Source organism: Chinchilla lanigera, unplaced genomic scaffold (genome assembly GCF_000276665.1).
Source record: "Chinchilla lanigera isolate Chin_1 unplaced genomic scaffold, ChiLan1.0 scaffold00072, whole genome shotgun sequence".
In the NCBI taxonomy this organism is placed as follows: Eukaryota; Metazoa; Chordata; class Mammalia; order Rodentia; family Chinchillidae; genus Chinchilla; species Chinchilla lanigera.
In genome coordinates, this window is record NW_004955473.1 from 5791938 (window position 1) to 5807772 (window position 15835).

At 37.0% G+C, this 15835-nt stretch overlaps 1 long non-coding RNA gene across 1 annotated transcript in view; it reads left to right on the forward strand.

Moving 5' to 3' along the window:
* The window catches only part of LOC102016374, a 37022-nt gene extending 21513 nt beyond the window's left edge, over window positions 1-15509 (forward strand). Inside the window, exon 3 of the long non-coding RNA XR_263582.1 lies at window positions 15384-15509. This is a non-coding gene — a long non-coding RNA (uncharacterized LOC102016374). The remainder of the gene's footprint in view (window positions 1-15383) is intronic.
* The last annotated feature ends 326 nt before the right edge of the window (window positions 15510-15835 follow it).

The window sequence follows — 15835 nt, forward strand, 5'->3', positions numbered from 1 at the left end:
GTAATACAACCACCATTGTTAATTCCCTACCACTTTGTTTGGAACTCTGTATTGTCTGTATTGTGCTTGTGATATGTTGTAAAATGCTGTATGTCTGTTAATGCTTCCCCCCTTTTATCCTTAAAATAAAAAAAAATTAAAAAAAAAATAGTGATAACCATGTCTTGATAATAATGTTCACAACTACTGTTTCTCCTGCCTAAACTATTATCACACTCTGTTTAGGCCTGTAGTGCAGCCTTTCTTTGCTCCCTTTGTTGACTACCTTCTTTGAGTTCTCCAACCTTTGTATGCTTTCAGTACAGGGCCCAACTTTAGCATCAGGGTTTAACTATATCCAACTGAATCTACTTCCTAGTTTTTACATTTTTTTCCCCTTACCTTGGTTTCAAAGCCCTATTTATTAATGTACTTGTAGTAAATGTACTTGTAGTAAATGTACTTGTAGTAAATGAATGTACTTGTAGTAAATGTACTTGTAGTAAACCATTTTGGAATCCTCTGGCAATACAGGTTATCGATTTTGACCCAGTGGTTAGGACTAGTTCTTGGTAAACTGTCAAAACCCTAGCCATTCTTTATACTCACACATACTTATACAGTATCATAGTTCCTCAGCTCTCCTCTAGGGTAAACATGACCCTTGAATCTGTGCTAAGGTCCCATTGTGTTTATGTGGGGTTCATACCAAAAAAAAATTTACATTTAAAAAATGGAAAACCCATACAATCCTGATACTAAAGTGCATATTAGAAGGGTTTAATAAAGGGTAGCCATCTTCATATGTTGAAAAACATTTCTTTTCATTATGAATAAACAGCTCATAGAACATCAATTTTCAAGCATTTAAAAGCTGTGATAAAATTTACCATTGGAACAAATATATATATATATATTAGTATATACTTGCTGAACATAATGATCACGTTACTCATGGGGGATTTGTCCATGTGCATAAGACACCTTAATTCTTTCTGTTCCCCTTCTTTTCTCCTTCCTCCAACCCTTCTCCTTCCCATTTTCAAAAGCTCTATTTCCATTTTCCTTTAATCTTCTTCTTTAAATTCCTTTCTCCTCTTCCCAGCCCCTCTTCCCTATCTCTTGTTCCCCTTCCCACTTGAAAATGTTCATCCTACTTCCTAATATCTCTCTTAATTTGCTCCTCATTTATACTTTGGGTTTCTGACATGGAAGATACAATGCAATATTTAAACTTGTGTGTGATTTATTTCACTTAAGCTTGTGGTCTCAAGGTGCATCCATTTGTCTAAAAATACCCCAAGTTTATCCTTATTTATGGCAGAGTAGTACTCCACTATAATTTCCAATACTATTTTTTCAGCAAGCATGCTCTCCCAGGGCATATTTTATAGGTCCTTAGTTTCAGGTGAAGCTATAATTCTTTCAAATAATTCAGCTCTGTATTTTATTTTTATTTTTTGTGACTTTTTATTTTATGAAGAAAATTTTAAAACTAAAACATAAGAAGCTAATAATAGTTAATATACTCTATATCATAATCTTAAAAATAGTTACATCAGAGTAGAAGACATAGACAAGAGTCTCTTACAAAGAAGAAATAAACAATAGCTTAAAACTTTTAAAAAATGCACTAAGAGAAACTAGCAGTATAAATGAAACAACTTGCCATATATTTTGAAATATTTTTGAAATAGTGGAATAGGTAGTTTGGAGAATTATTTGAACTTCTCCCTAATTCTTATTTTGTTCCATATATGTAAGAGAAATTATGCCGTGCAACATTTAATCTTGTATGTTTGACTTATTTCACATACCAATATGTTCTCAAATTGCATCCATTTATCTATGCATGCCTCAATTTATCTTTCTTTATGGAAAGGTATTACTCCATTGTATATGAATACCACATTTTCCTTATCAGTTCATCTGTAGATGGACATATACACTATTTCCTAGCTATTAGAAATTGTGCTGCTATAAACATGGGTATGCATATATTCTTGTAATATGATGATTTCAACTCTTTTGGGAAGATACTTACAAAGGGGATAGCTGGGTAAAATGCAATTCCTATTTTCAGATTTTGAAGGAAACCACATGATTTCCACAGTAATTATACAAGTTTACATTCCCACAAAGAATGTAAAAGAGTTGCTTTTCCTCCAACGTACTCATCGGCATTTGCTGTTTTTACAGTTTTTGATGTTAGCCATTCTTTCTAGGTAAGATGCTATCTCAACGTAGTTTTAATTTGCATTCTCCTAATGAGCAGTGATGCTGAACATTGTTTCATTTATTTCAATCAAATAACAGGCATTACAATTGAAGCAGTAAAAGAAAAATTACTAACTGTAAACAGCCAAGGACCTGAAGAATTCACAGAAAAATTCTGCAAGGACTTGAGAGAAGATCTAACACTAATCCTCCTCATACTCTAATGAAATTGAGAGGGAAGGAGTACTTTCAAAATCATCCTTGGACACTAACATTATCTTGATTCCCAAACCTGACAAGGACCCAACCAAAAAAGAGAATCTCTCTAATGAACACAGATGCAAAAGTCCCTAAGAAGATACTATGCCCTGCATTCTGTCATCACACTGATCATTTCTGCTGCCCATACTTGCGATACAATTTTAATCTCTTTGGTTTCTGTTTGGTACCTTGTCCCCATGGATAAGCTAAGGGGAGCTGAAAGTTTTTGTGGTATTTTGTTGGTTTTCACTTTCATATTTCTGGTTGTGTGTGTGTGCTGATATTTTCAGGTTTGCCAGCTTTGCTTCTAGTATGGAGATCTCTTTAGTTAGAGTCTGATTTTCAGTGACGCACTGTGGGTGTGGCTAACTACAGACCTTTGTCTGTCCCAGGAACCAACCACTTGCATTTATTTGGGAGGGGAATATTTAGTTTAATTAGCCCAGCATTCAGTTCTCCATGTATAAATTGCAATATTGTTAATAACACAATGCAGATATTAGCATGCAGAGGAAATTAAACATCTTAGTAACTTTCTTATTGCTGTGACAAAATACTCAACAACCACAAGTTGAAGGAAAAGAGGTTGATTTTAGATCACAGTTTGTAAAGGTTCTAATCCAGAGTCAGCTGGCTCTAAGGCAGGGCACCATGGCAGATTAGCATTAGAGGAGAACCAGTCCACAGCTTGACAAGCAGAAATAGAGCAAAGCAGCAAAGTATTGCAGCAGCAGGCCACACTTTTCCTTTTATACCATCCAGACTACAAGCCTTTTGGGTGGTTGCTCCCACACAAAGGATGTGCCTTCCCATTACCAAACCCAGAGCTATGCTAAACCAACTAGTGGATTAATTTATTTACCATACCCTTAATCCATGTTCATACAACTTTAATCTACTTCACACATTCTAGATACATTCGCCCCTAAAAAGCCCCATCTATGTGTGCATCAAGCTTCAGAGGAAGCATTTATACAAGCCATAACACCAATTTGTAGTGCTATAACTATGACACCCTGGCAATAGCAACAAAATCAGCAACAATAATAGCACCAAAAACAAACTGGATATTGGCATAACATAAGAAGCAATAATGGACCACCCTTAACCACAGGAGAGAGATCTATAAATACTAAGATAAACCAAATATTAATATTTAGTAAATATCTATTAAATCTACCAATTATAACTCCTCTAACAAAAGAAAATAATTTGGCATTAATAGCATAGAGTTACTATCCCAAGGTTAATAAAAATGCCTAATGATTGTACTAGTAAAGATAAAGGGACTGGTATTATGAGAATGCAAGAAGTAAAATTTGAAAAATGAAGCAATGGCAGATGACAAGAATGAGAGAAAAGTAAGTAAAAGATACTGTTATGGAGTAAGAAAGAATGAATAGAGTTAAATAAAGTGACCAAAGTAACAAACAAGAAAAAAAGCAAAGCAAAATAAAGGAAACAAAAACAAGAGAAAAAAGAAAAGAAAAAAGGGAAGAAACCCAACCCTCCAAAAAAGAAAAATGATTGATAAATAAAAAGAAATAAATCCCAAATGTTTTTCTTTGTGTTTTTCAATCAGTTGTTTCTTTCCTGAGTCTGCAGTCCTGGAATCCAGAAGATATAGGGGAAAGATAGTGGGTCACTGTTAAGATATATTTTATTTCTATACTCACACCTTTGTTTGTGGATGTTGAATACTTTCCCACCTTTTCACTGGGTATACTTGCTCAGTGGTATCAACACTAAGCCTGTGTGCACTACAATGACTCCCACATCATGTGTCTCTCTTTTCATCCTAAGTCACAGTTTTGTTCATCTAGGTTTATGGCTTGTGGATTGTGAGGTGCCCCATCCTGCTCCAGAGGACTGGCTGTTTCCCATCCAGTCACTGTGGTAGGATAACAGCAGCAATCCTGAAATGAAGTTGTTCTGTAGTTATTCTGTGGTCCAGTCTTAAACAATTAACCCCTTTCCAAAGTGGCTCTAGATTAAATCCTCTTTTTTTTTCTTTTAAAAATAAAAGGAGGAAAACATTAACAGACAGACAACCTTTTACAAAATAGCAAAAGAACAGTACAGACAATACAGAGTTACAAACAAAATGGTAGGAAATTAACAATGCTTGTTGTATTACATACTGATATCTTCAAAGTGGTTTCTCATGAAAACAGATATAGACATGCAATATTGATCAATCAAGGACTCATTGACAGTTTCTTTCAGCAAAGAAATAGAAGACAGTAGAACAACTATGTTAACAATCCTGTATATACATACATATAAAATTTCTCCTACTTTCCCTTTTCTTTTCCCACATCCCAGTTGCCCTTTACCTTTGAGTGCTTTCCTATCATTTCACAATGTCTATCATACCTCCTAGTTTAAATTAACTCTTTCAGGTTTTACACTAGTGAAACTAAATCCTCTTAAATATTGTGCGTGCTGTCCAGGATTTCTTTTCCAAATCTAGCCTACTGGGTGGAAGGAATCACTTTCTTAGTAAAACCTAAAGCTATTTTTTTAAAAAAGTTTTGTAATATGATTAAGCTTACTGGTACAATTTAGGTGCATTATGATCATGTTCATTGTAGGGAATTTGTACCTGTACATGATATATCTCATTCCTCATTTTTTTCCCATTGCTCCCCCTTCAACCCCTCTTCCCCTCCTTACTTACAAAACTTTGTTTCCATTTTATCCTTTTCCCTTATTTTCTCCTTTTCCCTTCTATCCTCCTCCCCAATTCTCCCTTTCACTTTGAATAACTGCTTCCTATTTCACTTTCTATATGTTGAATAAATTTTGGTTCTTATTTACACTTTCAGTTTCTCATACCAGAGAGGCAAAGTAATATTTACACTTATCTATCTGATTTATTTCACTTACTAGTATGGTCTCAAGATCCATTAATTTAGCTATAAATGTCTCAAGTTTATCCTTTATGGCTGAGTAGTACTCTACTGTATAAGAAAAACACATTGTTTCATCCATTTGTCAGTTGACGGGCATTTGAGTTGCTTCCAAGATTTAGCTATTATAAACCCTACTGTTATAAACATGGTTGTGCATATATCACTGTGATATGATGCTTTTAATTCTTTTGGCAAGATACGAAGAAGGGGAATAGCTGGGCCAAATTGCACCTCTAGTCGTAGCTTTTTGAGGAATCTCCACAGTGGTTGCATGAGTCTACTCACCCACCACTGGGTACCAGAAGAGACTTAGAATAGCAAAAGCAGTTCTGAGCAACAAAGGCAAAGCAAGGGGCATCCGGCTCCCTGACTTAAAATGCAGACACAACTATAAACACTCTCAGCTATCCTTTCTTTGACAAAGGGGTTAAAAATGCTTACTGGATAAAGATAGCCTTTTTAATAAATGGTGCTGGAAAAACTGGCTTTCCGTGTTCCAAAAACTAAAACTAAACCCATGAGTATCACCATGAACTAAACTACAATCAAAATGGATCAATGATCTAAATATTAAAATGGAAACATTAAATCTGCTGGAAGAGAGAATAGGTAGAACTCTTGAAAACATAGCTGTAGGCAAAGACTTCATGAACAATATTTTGGCATCATGGGAAATACTACAAAGAATCAGCAATTGGGATTTCATCTTATTAAAAAGCTTTTGCACAGTAAACAAATTACCAACAGAGTGAAAAGACAACCCACAGAGTAGGAAAAAAGTCTTAGACGTTCTTTAGAGAAAGGACTAGTATCTAGAACATATAAAGAATTGGAAAAGAATCAGACCCCCCAAATTTAAAGAGCCAATCTAAAAATGGGCATCTGAAATGAATAGACACTTCTCAGAAGTACAAACAGCAAATAAATACATGAAAAAATGTTCAACATCACTGATCGTTTGAGAGATGCAAATTAAAACAATGCTGTGATTCCATCTCACTCCAGAAAGAATGTCTATTATCAAATAATCAACCAATAACAAATACTAGTGGGGCTGTAGGGAGCAAGGAACCCTTCACTGTTGGTTGGAGTGTACACTGGCCCAAGGTTTTTCTGTAGTTTACTTTGTTTTTTTGTTTTTTTTGGTTTTTCTCCGGTACCGGGAACCGAACTCACAACCTTGAGCTTGCCAGGCAGATGCTTTTGCCGCTGAGCTAAATCCCCAGCCCCATTTCTGTAGTTTACAATAGCTGTGGATCTTTCTTTGGCCTAGCTGGTCTGGTGCATTATTCCTACCTGGAGCTGCTGACCCTCTCTGGGCTTATCTTGTGTCTGCAAAGGCAAGTCTCCCTTCCCAGGAGCCTTGGAGAGGTTTCTAGACAGCTTTGTTCCTTTCTCTGCCTTGTGTTCTGTTTCCCCAGCTTCTGTGTAGTTTCTAGTTTTCCTGTCACCTCTCTCCAAGTTCCTGGTGATACACTTTTTTTACCCTCTTCATCAAATTATTGTTTTCCAGATGTCTCGATTCCAGGATCCAGAAAGGATGTATTTTATTGTTGAGTGCTACTCCATTATTTTTTTCTCTCTTAGCTCTGATTTTTGCTTTTAATTCTCATTGTAGATCAGGATAAAAACAGCCAGCAGTACCAATACCATATTCTGAATGTATTGCCAGTCTTATGACATAGATAATATTTAGACAAATTACTTGCCAGAATGAAATACACGTGGCCAGTAGTCCCATTTCTAATACAGTCCTCATTTCTACCCAAAGCCTGATAAGTCTGGCCTTTACTTTCTGCTTTCCTATCAGCATTCTGATTTTCTGTGTCCCAGTCAGAATCACTCTTCAAGGTCAGCTTATAGCATTCCAGAGCTTCTCTAGCCGGAATCCCCAACCCTTTGCTAGACCCTCCCAAAGACTGGGTTCCAGAGACTTCTGATCCACATAGTCAAAACATTGATGGAACTCTTGGTACCAATTTTCTGTATTAGTCACCTTTCCTATCCTCGGAACAAAATATCTGACAATAACAATTTAAAAGAGGACAGATTTAATTTGGCTCTTGGTTTTTAGGGATGCAACTCATTGTCATCTGGCCCCAAAGTGTCAGTGGCGTGGTGCAAGGGCATGGCAGAGGAGAGCTGCTGCACTCAAGGCATCCAGGATGCAGAGAGAGAAGACAAGAGCCAAGGAAAACAAATGTATCCTTCCAGGGCACGCCATCAGTGGCCCACCCCCACCAATCTGGCTCCACCTCTGAACAGAAGATGTTTGCGGGACATTTTAGATCTAAATCGCAACATTGGTCTATTTTTTAATTTGCAAACTTTCTAAAATTATGGAACCCTTTTTCAGATGAAGTGTTAGAGGACATCCCAAAATATACAACGGAACAACAGAGATGCTGTTGGTACAGGAGAGGAGGAAATGGAGCACATCTTTTTTACTGTTTACTTTCAAGGCAATATAAAAATACTTCTTCTAAGAGGAACTCTTTGAAATCCTTAAGACTATTTCTTAGGCCTTTGGAAAAACTTCTGTTTCTTTAGGGAATCACACTTCAGAGTATCTGGGGAAACATTAATATGCACAGGAAGACTCACCTCTGTGTTTCGCTAGCTTCAAATATTGACCATGACAAGAGACATGCGGCACTTTTCACTGGAGAATGTTAGTTTTTTTGTCACTTAGCTCACAAAGACACACTTGGCTATTGATCCTTCCACATATCAAGGGAAACTCATAAATTATTGGGGAAATGTCAACAAAATTGAAGAAAATGACAGAAACTCTTCTACTCCCAGAGAAAGATATTATTTGCAAATTCATGTACCCCCAGTATCAGGAAAATTCCCACAGGCAGTGGGAATTTGTGAGAGCAAATAAGCCACTGATTATATTGCTATTTATCACAGGTTCTCAATTCTGCTTCAACCTTCAGATATTGTTGAATCAGGAGAATTTTGAGAAGCGATCATTTGTAGGGTTTAAATATTTTCTTTTTAGTTGGAAAGTAAAGTTCTAAGAATAGATCTATTATTTGGGTGGCTAAAAACTGGGCCTCAGTCAAGTGATTAAGACTCAATTTCACTTTAGAGGCCTCCCTCCCTATTTTAGGTGAAAAATCCTCAGATTTTTGTATTGCTTTTAGCCTATGCAGTGTCTTTTACCCCTTTACTGTTATCATTTCCTGCCCTCTGTTGTTCAGAGTAGTTTTCTCACAAACACTCTGCTTCTGAGCAATACTGGGAGGGGACTATTACACTTTTACCTGTCTGAGTTCTAAGCAAATGAGGAACTCAAAGGAATCTGAAGATGTAGTATAAAATATCACCTTTATATAGGTAAATGCTAGGGTAAAAGCCACAGCTTATATCCATGAGTGAGTGGAGTTTCTAGTGGTCCCGAGTTAGAGACTCACGTCTTTCATCACAGGGTAGTCAGTTAGCACCATCGTGGGAACCACTTTTAGGGCAATGCCTCTTATTGCTTGACAGAAATCAGAGCAGGACACAGTTTTTTTGTAATGAGCCATATCCCAAGAAGAAAAGGTATGGACAGAGTTATGTGTACCCCATTATCCTGTCCCAGGTCATAGTCAATGGGATAAATTCCCTAACCGTCTCTCCATTGGAAAATCACACCTTTCACATGGAAAGAAATGCAAAGTAGGGAAAAAGAGCCTCTTCTGATATTTCTAAGTTATTTTTTTCTTAACTTGCTGACTTTAACCATTGAACTATTTCCCCAGAGTTGGGAGGTCAGTGGTTTATGAGGACAGTACTGCTCCCACGTTTATGAGGCTCCTCCTACATCCAGCACAATCACTGCACTGCTGATGTGCAGTGTGATTGGTGGGACATCCAAAAGGTTCTGAAATGTGCCTGAAAACTAGATTAATTACATTCATATCAGGACCATGACTTACTCAAGGATAAAAATTCATCCTATATTCTATTTCCATTCTCAAATGATGTCTGGCTTCATTGGTATGGTAGACTATCAGGAGGTACACAAACAGATCACAGGACAACATTAAGACTCTACAAACAAAATGCAGCAATGTGATGCCACTTATTTGAATATAATCCTTCCTTATCACATTTCCAGGGGGAATATTACAATCCAAATGTTAAATTCTCATGTACATTTTAGTTAAAGTACAGAGAAATGAAAGTCTGAGTTTCCTAGGGAGCAAAGAAATTAAAATTTAAAGGAATATTTCTTTCCTTTGGGAATTAAAGTTCGAAGAAATTAAAGACAAAAGTATACCCTCCATAACTTCTTATTCTCTTCTATGTTAATGATAAAAGTTCTCAAGACCTGGGTGAAATTGGTTTCTTGGGATATTTTAGCCCATTTTGTCTTCCTGGAGTAGATGTGGTTCCTTCAGGTCTTCAGAATTTGTATTAGTTCAATATTAAGTCTTTGGTCTTTCATATAATTCAAGGAATTAACAGGCCCTACAAGATAAACATATCACTGGCTCCATGCATTCACAGTTAAAAATCAAACAAGTGTGGTAGTCATCTCGTGGCTCATATTAATCTCTGTCTCCTAGAATTTACAATTTGTGGAATCCTTTCCTGTGATGATTTGGATATTTAAACTCTTCCAAACATGCATGTGTTGAGGGCTTTGTCCCCAGCCTATAGCAATAGAGAGTGGGAGTGGAAACTTAGAAGAGAAGAACTATTCGGAAGACAGCTCACTGTGAGTGTGCCCTTAAAGTGTATATATTGTCCCTTGACTCTGGTTCACTGATTCCGCTTCCTGGCCACTACAAGGGGAGCAGCTTTGGTATGATGTTTTGCCTCACTATGGGCCCAGAAATAATGGAGCCAAGTGACTGTGGGTTGAAACCTCTGAAATAGTTAACTAAAACAAATTTTCCTCCTATAAAATTGTTTTTACCACAGTGATGTAAAGATGACTAACATACTTATCCTATATGTGGACTAGACCTAATATCTCACGTTTTTGAATATTCTGATTTATTTCTCTTTCTCTCTGTCTCTCTGTCTCTCTCCATATATGTGTATATATATATATATATATATATATATGTATATATATATTGCTTTTTGCGAAATATTATTTCACTATGGCATTTTCATAATGCATATAGCACATTTTGATTATATCCACCCCTATATTTTTCTCTGTTATACCTCACTATTCCCTTTCTCTTGTCTAATAATCCCCAAATATATTGCTTTTAATAAGTAGAATATGGCTTTTAATAAATAGAATATAGAATATGTCATTTCCACATTGGTTTATAAAAGACTATGACTTTCAGCCAGTGATATAGCTCAAAGGGCCGGGGATATAGCTCAGCAGCACAAGTTCCTGCCTGGTAAGCGCAAGGTCCTGAGTTCGATTCATGGTACCAAAAAAAAAGACTATGACTTCTATCTGTATAGCTTTCTTTACTTCTCTGGTTCTTCTTGCTTGGGTGTGCTAAACAAGCCAGCTGTTTTGTGCTGTGTTGTAACCTGCTCTATTGAGAGACCTATACAGCAAGGAAATTGCCAATAAAGAATAAATACCTCAGTTTAACAGTCTTTAAGGAACCAAATTCTGCCACCAGTGAGATTGGAAGGAGCTTGAGTGATCTTGGAAGCAGAAACTCCCCCAGCTGAACCCAGAGATGACTGAAGTCCTGGCTGAGACCTTGATTAGAGCCTGTGAAATTTTGTGAGACAGGGATCCTGATGAGCTGTATGAGATTCCTGCTCCACAGTGATTATGAGATAATAAGCATTTCCATTTTGAGCCACTAAGTTTGGGGATCATTCATTATGCAGAAACATAAAACTAATACACAGGTCAATCTGTAGGCCCTAGGGAAGTTACAGCAGGTAAGAATGTATATCTTGTACTCAGAATTGCTACAAATTTGACAGAAGCCCAATATTATGGGAAGGAAAAATGACAGAGGTAAGAAATCTTGGTTTAAGCCCTGCCAAATATGCCACTCTACCCAAATATCTGGAGTTCATGATCTGTGAATTTATATTTAATTTGGAGACATTTCTCACCAAGGAATTACTTTTGGCCTTATACATCGAAAAGTCACTTGCTTAATGATATAAAGTAGACTCTTGGCCTAATGATAATCTCTATAGGCCACCAGATTCACAATATCTAATGTAACCACTGAAGTCCAAGTTCTACAGCCATGCGTCCTGGCCCTACCCAGAGGCTCTCTTTGTTATTTTAGTCTGCTAATTCTGGTTCTTGTCTCTTTCTTCATATTCTTGGTTCAACACATCAGATGTTTGAACTGGAGAAGGTCCAAAGAATAACACCTTAAAATCTAAACAAACAGATATATACCAAAAAAGAACAAGGCAGATGGGAAATAAAAATAGCCCTTTTATTCTCAATTAAACTGAAACGAATGTAATTTACATCTGTGGATAAGTAAGCCTGTTAGATTTACTTGCTAAGCAGAGGCAGCACAAGACCATTACATTGTGCTTTCTCTCTCCATGGTTATTTATGTTCCTGTGAAATTCTCTGCACAGAGGAGCAGAGCAGGACACACACTCTTTATTGAAAGCCTCACTTCTGTGAACAAGAAGAGATAAAGCAGATAATACAAATAGGACATATTTTCTAACCAGACTCACCACTCAGATAAATCTCACCTCTCTGGGAAGAAGTGAGCAAGGAGGTGTATATGTCACTTTCCTGTCACTGAGACAAAGTGCTTGATTCCCCAGTTTATCTATTTTGGCTGACGGTCTCAGGGGTTTTGCTCCATGGTTGGCTTGCTCCAAAGTAAAAACGACATAGGAAAAGAGGATGACGGTGGAAAGTTGCTCAACCCAGGGCAACCAAGAAGCAGAGAGAGAAGGAAGGAGCTGGGGAGAAGAATGTACTCTTTCAGATCATACCCGTGGTGACCCACTTCCTCCAACTGGGCCCCACCTAGTAACACCATAGTCTACACTCATCAATGGATGAATCCAATGATGGGTACATAATGCCCCTATGATCCAATCATCTTCTGAAAGCTCCACCGCTGAACAGATAAAACATTTGGGTGACTTTTTAGGTCTAAGCCATAACAGGAAATTAGTCATAGGAAGCAAAATCAGGAGTGAGGGGTAAGGGTTTTCTCCTATTTCTATATTTTCTTAAATTGCTATCTCCTTATCCATCTCTAAATTTCTCTGCTTTTCTAGTTATTGGGCAAGCTGATGAATATTATACCAAGATGATATTACCTAGTTATCATTCAGGTCTCTTCAGCAGCTAGTATGAAATAAGGACTCATGGGGTACTTAGATATAGGGAAAGACCAGAGGGATGACTCCTAGAAAGTTGCTCTTTTAGCACTTACTCTACCTCTTATCTCACTCTTAACTCCAGAAACATGGGGCCTCTGTCAGACCTAGTTCTTATTCCCAGATATTCTGGCTCTACCAAAGTAGTCACGCAGGCCTCCTTCCTGTTTAAATCACATATGAATATTTTCTTTTGTCTTTTTTGGTGGTAATACTTTTTAACCAATGCTTTATGTGTCATACTCTATAGGAATTAATTTTGGTATTTACTATGGGGAAAGCTGGTCAGGAATTAGAAACATGGGCAGCCATCTTGTGGTGAAGGGGATCCTAGTTTGTATTTAATTTCTCAATTGGCTTAACACCTGGCCTACTACCTTTGACTTTTAAAGCAGATCAGATCCATATACAGTTCCATTTTCTAGGCTAAAATAATTTCTTGATTGGAAGGTTTGTACTGTTTCATAGCCAAGATGATTCAGACTTAGATTCTTTGGAAGTTACTATCAAGGACAAACACTCTAGTAAAAAATTATAAATTGGGGAATAAGGTGGCATTTTGCATTGTCAATTTCATTTGGATGAATGTATCATACAGCCTTTTTGTCGTTTACAAAAAAGGCTTTATCAGTGTCTGACTGAACTTTAAAAGTCCACTACAAGCAGGTACACTAGTCAGGACCTTTCTTCTTTGGAAAAGATCAACTTACATCTAAAATATTTTATCACTACTATGGGTCAGCAGGCTGTTCAGAAATAGCCACGCCAAATCCAATGTGCTCAAGAAAAAAGATTTGGACTGGTTTTGCTCTGCATTTAGCACAGCACTTACTCTTGGCCCTGTGGTGACAACATTATGATCTCTTTACACAGCTTACCTGGCATCTAGAGATACTTCCTTTATTTGTGTTTCTGTTTGGGGTGCAGGCTATAATTCAGGGAGGCAGGGAACGAGGAAGGTGGGAATCACAAAGGCTTGTTTGCTTCTGTTCCTTTATTATTTCAAAATAATATGTTCAAATCACTTGGATGAATAGTCAATTTCTGGAATATTTGGCAAAACCTGTCCCTCGTTTTCTTTTACATTTGGAGCCAGTCACAACCAGTCAGGTCTGGTTCTATGTAGATATGATGAAGATCTGCCTACAGAAGATGCAGTAACAAAATAAGTTAGTCTCCAAATCTCTTTCTTTGAGGTGCATTCCTTTTACTTTTATTCTTTGTGGTATTTCAAGCACCTTTTCAAAGTATATGTATGTTTTCCCTTCCTTCTTTCTTTTTCTCCTTTCCCTAATTCCAGGTGTTTTTGCTTTATTTTGTTTTTTTCTATGTTTTTGATATTTTGCTATTGTTCTTTCTTATTCCCTTTAAAATTTTATGTGTGTGTGTGTGTGTGTATGTGTGCGTGCATGTTTGTGTGCATGAGCTATTTAACAGGAGATGGGTAATGCATTAAACTATCAGCAGTGGGATAGAAGGTGATTCAACAGATTAAGCAAACAGATAGGGCTTTGAGGAGAAATGGGATAAATGTTTTCATGGGAGGTAGCAAGGGATTTGTCTGGAAACTGTAATTATAATGATTATTATCATTCCAATCACTACTATCTCCACATACACCACCATTTATTAGATGATTATTATGCACTTCATGTTCTTCAAACATACTTAATTTTCTATGTTAGCTCAGTGAAGTCAATACTGTCATTAATCTTCCTTTTATAATTAAGGAAACTGAGGCTCTGAAAAAGCCAACATAATTTGCACAGTGTTCCTCAGATAAAATGTGTGAATTCAGAGTTCCAACCTAAGTCAAACATGAGGTAAATACTTTCTCCAAGTGTCACTGATTGAGTTAGATGCTTTACAAAGGTGTATATTATCATTTGAAATTCTCACAGGCTTATTTGGCTATTTTTTCTAGTATTTCTTGCTGGTCCCGCACTACACTATATATTTCTGTACCTTATCTTACTTAATATTTAAAGTAGTGTTATGAGGTTGGTGCTATTAGTCTTTCTATTTTATGGACAAATAATCCAAGACCTAGTTAAAGAAATGATTTACTTAAGTCCATACACATAGAACTCAGTAGTACTGAAATTTGAAACCTGGCTTTAGAGGAGGATGTTGAGCCTTGGTCACACTAAGATATGGTGCTGTGTTTAGAGACATGAAGATAGAGAGAAATGTCTAGCTCAGGTGACATATTTTTCATCTAATTATTTGTTCATCTCCTGTCCTCAAGTGATTTAGGTTAAAACTCTTCAAGCCTTTCACACTCATATCTAGTCTATCAGAAAATATTTCAGAATGTAGAATATTCATACGCTAACCTTTCCTCCCCATGTCTACTGCCACCACCCTGGCCTGTGCCCGCATCATGTCTCATTTGGGTGGCTACATCTGGCATTTTTTGCCCTAGATTTCAATGGCAGATCTTGCTGGCTGTTCATGAAAACCCACTTGATTCTTTTTCTATAGCCAAAGAAATATATCAGAAATCACAGCTGTCTGCATAGACTATGTACCATAGCCTACATACCTCCTCGCAGTAGGTATGGTCACATGACTAAGTTCTCATTTGTAGAATGTAAGCATGTGATAAATCTGAGTCAAGGACTTGTGACATTTGGTCTTGCTTCCGCCATACCCTTCCTTTTCTGTGTTCTGAAACATGCATGTTTTGACAACCTGGCTTTGACTTTACAGACCTTGACAAAGCTAAGTGATGGATGAGCAACTTGGAAAGAAGCTGTGTCCACGAATCACCATGAGCAATGGACCTTCGTGGATTTGAATAATTCACATCAGAGCTGTTAAGCAAAAGAGAAATAAACTTCTTTGTTGTGTAAGCTACCCTACAGTTGGCTCTGTTTGTCACAGCACCCTAGCTTTGCCCTACAATCTGCTTTTCACAGCCAGAGTAAATCACTCAAAGAAATTATTCATACTATTTTGTGTTCTCTGCTTAAAATCCTGTAGTGATTCCCTATTTTCCACAGTGTAAAAATCAGTCTTTAGAAGATCTGTTCATGCTCCTCTTCAAAATGCTTGAGAACAGAAATGTTTCAGATTTCAGTTTTATGGATTTTGGAATATTTACATAATCGTTACCCATTGAGCATATCTGAAAGGATTTTGAACTGTAGCAGATTTTGGAT